The following is a 9,517-nucleotide window of genomic DNA, read 5'->3' as shown; positions in this document are numbered from 1 at the left end:
GAAGAATGATAGAGAAACCAAATGTCCAAATGGCTCTTGTGTTTAAGCATTGTAAACGAACACATCTAAGAAATCAAAATATAATGCCAAATTGCTAGAATCTACCTGCTATTTGCAATAGTTCCTCTAGTGATGAAGGCAAAAAAATCAATTTTCCATGTAATATATCTAATTTCTGAGTGCTTGGATGAGATAAGTGTATTGTTACTCTTTTGGGTGGACTTGCAACTGATTGAGGATAAAAAGAGTTGGAGATTGAGTTAATTTTCAGATCCCCTATTGCAGAATTAATGCTCATCTCCCATTCAAACATGCCAAACAATGAATGGTGAAAATCATCCAGTTTTTCAATATGCTTATTCTGGAACGAATTAGTTACAATGCAAATGATTAGTATGGCTGCTAATTGGGGACTGTTATACTTTATGGAATTTAGTTTAGGTTTGTACTCTAAGGCTACTCTATTCGTTAATAAGAATTTTATAGGAAGAAAGCTTTTACAAGGGGATTCAACCTATTAATATGATTTTTTCCAAAATATCAGTTCATAAGATCAAAAACATTGGCCCATTGATAATAAGAGTAATAAATAATTTAACTAACTAGAGAAGTGAAGCCATTATAATCTACATCTTTAGATTTGGATCCTCTTTTCAGAAGTTCTTCCATGAATTGAACATTCCCTTTTGAAGCTGTATAGTTAAGGCCTATTGGCAATGGAGACTTTGCATCACTTTCTGTATAAGCAACCTGTATTTCGGATGGCAAATGTTCTAAATTTGTTCCTTTAAGCTACTTCAGATGCTGTTGAAAATGAGAGAATGTAAAAATTATCTTCACCATCTTGTAAGAGAGGGTTTGTTATTGCTTCTCTCAATATGCCTAAAGAATGCAGCTTCATGGTTTAAAAAAATGTTTTCATTGAATAAACTAAATAGTGTCAGAGTAGGAATCATACCAAATAGTGTCAAAGTAGGAATCATGATAGATATGGAAAAGGAATCCAAGATTGCGAGAATGTAACTTATAGCTGCTCTAGAAACAACTATATATAGCTTAGAAGGGATGTCATTCTGGAGAATTACATCTTCTCTAGGAGGAATGTACTCTGCCACCATCTCCATCACCTATAAAGAGGAATGCACATAGCGATAAATGCTTACAACTTTACATAACTTCAATATGACTAGTACGCAAATACCCACAAGCGAAAAAGATACAAGAAATTGAGAATAGTAACGATATAAAATTCATTTCAAATCTCAAAAAAAAAATAGGGGAAGAGATCTAGTAGCCACCACGGGGTCATTTATCATGAGGAGGGTTTTGTGATAAATACTTCCTAATTTTCACTTTTAAAAAGTTCCAAAAATTGATAACATATATATTAATAGCTAATAATACATGTACTAATAGTCGATCACACACGTACTAATAGTTGATCATTTTTTATCTTTCTTGGTTGCTGATTGGTCCAGTTGTGCCAAAAGTACTTTTTTTTGGTGAAGGGCTATTGGAATATGGATGAGTGTTTTAAAATGACACTTTTCAATGACTTCGCACTCCATTGCTTCTAAGATATCCCAAACATAAAACCTTAGCTTTAAACTCTTGACTCACCTACAAAGCTACATTAGAAAAATCAACACAATTCAACTTACAACTTAGGAGATCTAAGTGCTCAAAATTAACCTAGATGGCTATTAGATCTCTTCCCTTATAGAGAATAGTTCAAATTAAATTGGTATAAGAGGTAATCATTAATCCATTTATGAGGCAAAGCAAATGATTGTTATTTGTAAACCTTACAATCTTATAATCTTACATATTCTTTCATTCTTTTAGCATTCTGATTAATAGATCATAGAATGTAATCTGAAATGTTGATATAAAAAATTACACAAACTAAATTCTAAAACAATTAAATGATATAAACATAGATTGTGAAAATCTCTAAACCCACACTAACAAATTTTTAGCAAAACGTGATTAATTTACCATCTGAGTAATGAAATCATCTGAAACTCCATGAAAGAGATAGACTTTCTGCGTTGTTGAGTAAAACAAATGTTGAGCTATGGTAGACTGAATTGCCCTGGGAAGGCTTGCTATAGTTTGCTGCTACAAAGCTTCCGTTTTGAACTTGAGCCTCATATGTCCAAGAATTTTTTCTTTTAGTGTATGTGGCAATCTGTTTCTATCACAGAAATCTGAGGCAGCATTTGCTGCATCTCTCTATACCCCATCTAACATAGCACTCCATCAGCAATTACATAGAAAAGCAATATACTAGGTTATTAATATGCATCCTAATTAATACTATTACTGCATATACTTACAAAGTTAAATGTTCTTCGAGTGCCATGGACACCAAGATTGGTCATATTGCCTATCAAGTAGGCTTGTAACCCAAGATTGAAGAGCATGTATGCTATAGTGAAAACCATTTCTCTAGTGTTCTTAGCATGGAGATCTCCATACCCAATAGTGCTTAAGGTTGTTATAGACCAATACATGGAGGAGACATATGCAGTCCAGAGGCTTTCCTTCTTGAAGTTTGGGTATGTATTACCAATCCAGGAGCTTTTGGGGTCAGGATACCGTCGTGCCAGTAGGTAGTAGAAACACCCACCACAATGGACAGCAAAAAGAGTCACCTGGACCATCACAATCCCTTATAATCATCCTTGTTTAAGATGCAACAGAATCAAGAAATCAAATATCAATCATAGAGATGTATTGACTCCTTACACAAATAAGCTTTATGCATCTTATCCAGAAGTAATTCAAGTGCACATCTTTCTCTAACCTACATCTCAGCAAAGAATTTTCCTAAGTTTTTTGCAATGATCTTCAGGTGAACTTTTAGTTATTCAAAACCTTTCCAATTAATAGCTAATGCCTTAATAGACTTGAATTCTGTTTCTGATTTAGGAGATTACTGCAGCAAGTTTTTTATCTTAACAAGAAAAGATGGAACTAATTACAAGATTCTTTTGAAAACAATTAGGTAGATTGATTACGTTCAGGCGTGTAGTTACTTAATCCATGGTTAATAAAATAAATATCTGACACATCCTTTTTCTGATGACGGTTCACTGGAGAGATCTAATTGTAATAATCATACACTTCTGAATTCAATTGTATAAGATCTATTATATTCTATGATCTATTATAGAAATAATATGAACAAATTATTACGAACTGTTTAAAAAAGCTCTCATATTTTTAAGATACAATCGACTTAAAAACTTGATCTCAGAAAAACATTGCAGTTAAATCTCCAATTAAGTGCAATTCTATAGAAAGGGAAAGAATGTGCAACTGTATATTCTATATTCTAACTATGGGTATGAAGATAATGAAATACCTAGAAAATAGTGCACTGACCCTCCTCGAATGCCATAAACTTCATGATGAGGATTGAGTAGATAGGAAAGAGAGCCCACATTTTCCAGAAGAAGCTCGACCAGGGTGCAGGGTGCAGATTTGCTTTCAAGACCAGCCCACATTTTCTTGTAGCCATAGTAGGGGGCAGATTCGCTTTGAAGACCAGCCCTACCCTCTGCAAAAACCATGCAAAAATTTAGAGAAAACCTGAAATGAAACTGGGTGTGAGAAAGACCTAAAACGACAAATAGTTTTTTCCTTTGTGGATGTATAAGCCCTGTGTTGGTTGAAATTTTGACCAACACGGGTCTTATATGTAAAAAAAAAAGAAATTTTTGCCTTTACATTTTGACCACCCTAAATTTATTTAGTTGATGGTCGCAAATTTTAGTCAAAAAATGAGGTTAAATGTAGCAGTGAAAATATGTAGGGGCAGCCTCAAAGCGAGGCTACCCTCAACACTCTCAAACCAAACCTTTCTTAGATAGTCATTTTAAAAGATTGTTGAACTTGTTTTTTGGATCTAAATTTGAAAGAAATCAAACTTGGGCTTAGCAAGCTTGTTTTTGAGTGACCCGCTCTTGGTACCCCAAACAATGAAGCTTCTAAGGTACCAGATCTCTGACCAAGTACTGCATTCATCTCAGTTTTGATGTCCCATGACATTGTATATCCTCCAATACATCAGTATCCTTACAAAAGGGCCTGATTATATAATTATATATAAAAGTTAATAGAATTGAACAAGAAAAAAATTTACACACCTGTGGGGCTACGGGTAGCTGTTGATTATGCACTTGGACCTGCTGGAGAGCAGCGGACATTTTACCTCCAGTGCTATGTAAAAATTGTCTATACATGAAACATGCAAAATAACAAGGAACTAAGGGCATATATACATGGTGAGAAATACAATTTGGAAAGAAAACTCTAATCCAAATGTTTAATCATCAAGCAAAAGTTTCAGCTCAAATGAAAAACCATTATACTAGAACCAAATACTAAAATTCAATTCACACTTTCTAGTTGTAAATACATGAATTAGTGTAAGTTTGACATAGGAATTTGTGCTGAGAATTTATATACCCTGAAGGCTGCCCAGGCATCTTTTCTGCCTTTAGCATTGTTGTTTGGTTTGCATACAATAACTGACCAACATTATCTCCAAATCTCTGTGAAATCAATGTACCAGCAACCATACAACTATCTTTTAATGATGATTTACAAAATGAAGTCACACATTTTATGTGTTTAAATTAGTACCATTGTTCATACTATGCACTAGTTTGATAAGTATTCAAATGGGTGCATAAACTAATCAAACACCTTATGGGATCCATCATCCATGGAATCTCTCGGATGAGGTAGCTTTAGTCATTCCTCATACATTTTTGTTGCAATGGAATTTTCTATCCCTGGGTTCTACCAGAGGAGAGGATCATTACTGACCAACCCATTAGCAGAGCCATTTAACAAACCTTCTATGCGTTGTTGTTGTTGCTGTGCTTTCCTCTGCAACATTTGCATCAATTTCTACCCCTCTGCAATGTGGATATGAATAAATGCTGCCTCTTCACCAAAACTTTAACTGGCAAATTTTAGGGAATCCATTCGCAAATTAAAACTTAAACCCTTAACCATCCTCCAGCTCCTTCGCGTGCTCAGTCAAATGATTTTTTATTTTAAATTTAAAGCCTGTATTGTTCGAAATTTCGACCAACATGTTGGTGTTGGTTGAAATTTCGACCAACACGGGTTAGATTTTAAAAAGAGAGAAAAATTTCCTTCTACAATCCGACCAATCTAAACCTTTTTAATTGATGGTCAAAAATTTTGGTAGAAAAATGAGATCAAATGTAGTAGTGCAGTTAAACGCTTTTGGCAACTCTAAGCCATCTTAAAATCATACACAATGGGAATTATTTGAAACTAAAGTAAAAGGTCAGTAACTGTCTTGTTATCTCTAGGAGGATTTCATTTAACTTGATTAAGTAGATGAGTGTATCTAGATCTAACAAAACCATGTAGTCCAAAGGAATCTAATTTTTCAACAGAGATTGTATTTTGAACACTATGGACTTAATAGTGGGAAGAGTTACAATTTTCAATATAAGAACTTACATGATGTCTTCTCATGGAATGCAATGATTACAAGATATGTATGAAATGGATTAGATGAAGGGATCTATAAACATTTAGTAAAATGAAACTGAAATGTGTAGACATAGATTCTACAACTTATGCTAACATTCCTTGTTCTTGTACTAAAATAAGATCTTTGGAATAGTGCACAGGTATACGTCAAAGTTTCAAACCAAGTTTCCTTTTGTGCCAAAATAAGATCTTTTAGCAAGTTTCTTGTTGTTGCACTATGGATGATAGGCACAAAACATAAAGCTAGGGCCAAGTTAATCAATTTACTTAGTTAAAATGATGGAATGGTGGCTATGGTTAATCACTATCCTAATGGATAACAGTTAGAAAACTTGTGAAACATAAAAAAATTTGTACAGACAAAAGAAGATTCAGTGGTATCCAACACACCATTCAGTAACAGCTTACAACTACTTAGCAATCCCAACTACTCTTTGAAATAGATAGGCCTCAACTGGGAGCCACTCTTATTGAGAAATCAAAGGGTTTAATTCAATTGTTTGAAGGGTAGAAGTATCTTTCATTCAATTAGTAGAGAACCTAGGGGATTGGGTATGAAAAGCTCTCTCAATTTTGGAGATTGGGACACAATTTGGGATAAGGTAAAAGTTTAGTACAAGATATAGGAAATGACTATTTCATATTTAAAAAATATATTAAAAAAACTCAAAATTTCCATTTTAAAATATAACTAAATGAAAAAATCTTGAACAACCTAAAAGAATATGAATTTTTTTAATGTAATACTAAATAGTGTATGAGATGCATAGTAATAATCCACTAGATATATAATTCTTCTGATAGTTTTAGCATGTATTAGGATTTGTGTTGCATTAACTAAAGTTACATAACAAGTAGTCAAAAGCATGAGCTAAGAAATGCCAAAAAAGAAAAGAAAAAGAAAAATGTTTGTAACTACTCCATGAATTTATCGAGTAACAAGCTCCAATATTTTAGAATCATCCAATGGGTATCCGAGAAGCTTCTCTTGAACATTAGAATCATTAGACTAAATTGCACCCTACAAAAAAAAAAAACCCAATCATTATTGACTGCACAACCTAGTCTTCCTAATAATGATGAAATAGAAAATCAATGATAGTTTGCTATCCATGTGTAATAAAAAATGTGAACCGTGACTAGATAGAGTTCATGAAATGAAAAGAACAATGGGTTACTCGAAGGTAAGAGTGCAACATGACTGAATGAAGTTCACAATAATAAACATAAAGATCATAGTATCTAATAAAAGATTGACAATGAAAGCTTATATAGCAGATGTAGAAGGCACAAAGGTTAAAAGTTACATAGAACAAAATATGTAAGAGACATAGAACTTCCAAAATGGAGGACTTAAGATGATGAAAAAGTATAGGAGCATTCACTTTGTTATTTATGCCATTCCCTTGCATTTTTATTTATTCTCGATTTGACGATGTTGTTTCAATCCCCTTTGTGCTATAGGTTGCTAAAGATCTATCTAGGAAGGACATCAATGCACTGGAGCAGCACATAAAGAACTTGCTTTGCCCTTCAACGTCATTTTTCTTCAATACCCTGTACGATCCATATAGGGAGGGTGCAGATTTTGTTCGGGGATACCCTTTCAGTCTAAGCCATGGAAGTAGAAATAAGCATAAATAAGCACATAAAGAACTTGCTTTGCCCTTCAATGCCATTTTTCTTCAATATCCTGTACGATCCATACAGGAAGGGTGCAGATTTTGTTTGCGGATACCATTTCAGTCTGCGCCATGGAAGAAAAAATAAGCATACAAGTCTTTCCACCATAACAATGAATTAGGGCACGAAATAGAAAACTTTTTCTGTGAAAATTGAGTGATGTGATGAACCATGTAGAGAAGATTTCCAACTAACTTATCACACCCATCTTCCACACCTACCTGCACATATCACAAGTTTCAAAGCATAAATCACCATCATCATTGTTGTCCTAACAAAGAATGTAAACCACAAATATTCAGTAGTTAAATCTAAGTAATAAAAATTAAAATACTAAGTAGAAGATATTTTCCACAGCAACTCAAATTGTGATATTGCTATAAGGATTCATCTGTGTAATTTTTGAGTCAAACTCATTTACCCATGTTTCATTAGTAGTGATTCACACAAACCCATCTCTCATCAAAAAGAATGGAATTAAATTACTTCTTAAAATTAAATTAGGGTTAATAGCTTGAAATTAATGCAATCACATTCTAAATGTCCATTTTATCCATTGAATTAAAAAAGATTCATTTTTTTTACTAAGGCCCAAGTGTCATGAGACCGTAATGATACCAGCAATGATATACGATTAGGATGCAAGAAGCCATATTCTTTTCTAATTGCCAATAATTAATTGAGAAAACAACAGCATTAAGGCAAGTAATTAAAATATTTTAAGATATCAATGGTCTTGAGGAATATTAATATGACTACTTGCATTCATAACGGTTAGCAATTATTTAGGAAAAGAGACATGTCTCTTCAAAAGAGACATTGATTACAACAGGGGTTAGTAACCTTAAGTCCTCCACATAAATATATATAGCTCACCATTCAAGAACAGGGAGGATGAAAGGGGGAAATAAGGAAGATATACATACAGCAGAAAAAAATAGGCATTTTAAGTTTTAACAAAAAGTTTATACAACCATATAAAGGAGCACAATCAAAACTCTTCAGCAGCAATATTTAATTGAACTCTGAACAAAGACAATCAAGACATACCTGGTACAAACATATACATCCCCCTCTTGTTTCAAGCTGTCATTTACAACATATATTATTCTTATATCAACTCTTGTGGTATTATCACTGCCTAGATATTATTTGATAATCAATTAGTTTGTAACTATTATGTATAATTGGGTAGAGATACATATGCCTATAATGTGTTTGTAAACCCTCATAATCATAATTATAGAACAAATATGGTCTAAGGAAGAAAGATTATAAGGATTGAAGAAAGGGTGGGCGTCATACTTTTTGACAAGACTTTACCTTCACCATGCTTTCTATTGTCAGGGTAGATATTTGTGTCTCCAGCTCCAGCTCCTACTCGATGTCCATTGGCGTTAGCATGTCAACTGCTATCTCCTCCATTACCTACTTGCTTAATGCACAGCTCTCCTTCAAATCTTTCTGACTTTGGTATGGTCGATACTTGCTCTATAAACACTACTTTATAAGTTGGTTTAACAGAAGTATGCTCTTTAGCTGAAGTTTTCATTCGAACTCCCATTTCTTTCTTTGATTCCTCCCACAATTCCATCATTGCCTGATGATTCAGCCATACAAAGCACAAACTATTCGAGATTCAGCAAGGATGAACCCTAGATGACACATACCCTTTTAGTCTGCGCCATGGAAGCAGAAATAAGCATAAATAAGCACATAAAGAACTTGCTTTTCCCTTCAACACTATTTTTCTTCAACATCCTATATGATCCATACAGGGAGGGTGCAGATTTTGTTCGCGGATACCATTTCAATCTACGCCATGGAAGCAGAAATAAGAATACAAGTCTTTTTGTTGTAACAATGAATCAGGGCACGAAATAGAAAAATTTTCATTTTAAGATAATGAAGCCCGTGTTGGTCGAAATTTTGACCAACACGGGCATCGATTTTTTAAAAATGACATTTTTCTTTGCCTAGTCCGACCAATTTGACCCATTTGAATAGATGGTCAAAAATTTTGGTCTAAAAATGGGGTCAAATCTACTAGTGATCTTATCTAAAATTGGTACAAACCAGCAAAGGCCTCTTTGTGAATAAATGCATTTATCTTCAACTAACCAGATTCTAGTAGGTCACAAGATAGCTTGGAACCTTGGAGTTGATCCTAAATTAGCTTTTCAAGAGAGGAGTTCAAATGGATTCCTACCATTAAGCATCGTGCAAAATTACAACTCAACAACTATGTCATAAAGAATTTCATAAAAAAAATCACTTCTTGCAAAAAAAT

The 9,517-nt window shown here is 33.7% G+C and overlaps 1 pseudogene; it reads right to left on the bottom strand.

Annotated features, from left to right (window-relative positions):
• Positions 1 to 594: 594 nt before the first annotated feature.
• Positions 595 to 8,915, bottom strand: LOC149570553 (potassium channel KAT1-like; annotated as a pseudogene).
• Positions 8,916 to 9,517: the final 602 nt, after the last annotated feature.

The sequence above is a fragment of the Cupressus sempervirens genome, chromosome 3 (genome assembly GCF_028749045.1).
Source record: "Cupressus sempervirens isolate cs-2001-9-10 chromosome 3, ASM2874904v1, whole genome shotgun sequence".
Lineage (NCBI taxonomy): Eukaryota > Viridiplantae > Streptophyta > Pinopsida > Cupressales > Cupressaceae > Cupressus > Cupressus sempervirens.
The sequence above is the reverse complement of the archived record's forward strand: the minus strand, read 5'-3'. Positions and strand labels throughout refer to the sequence as shown.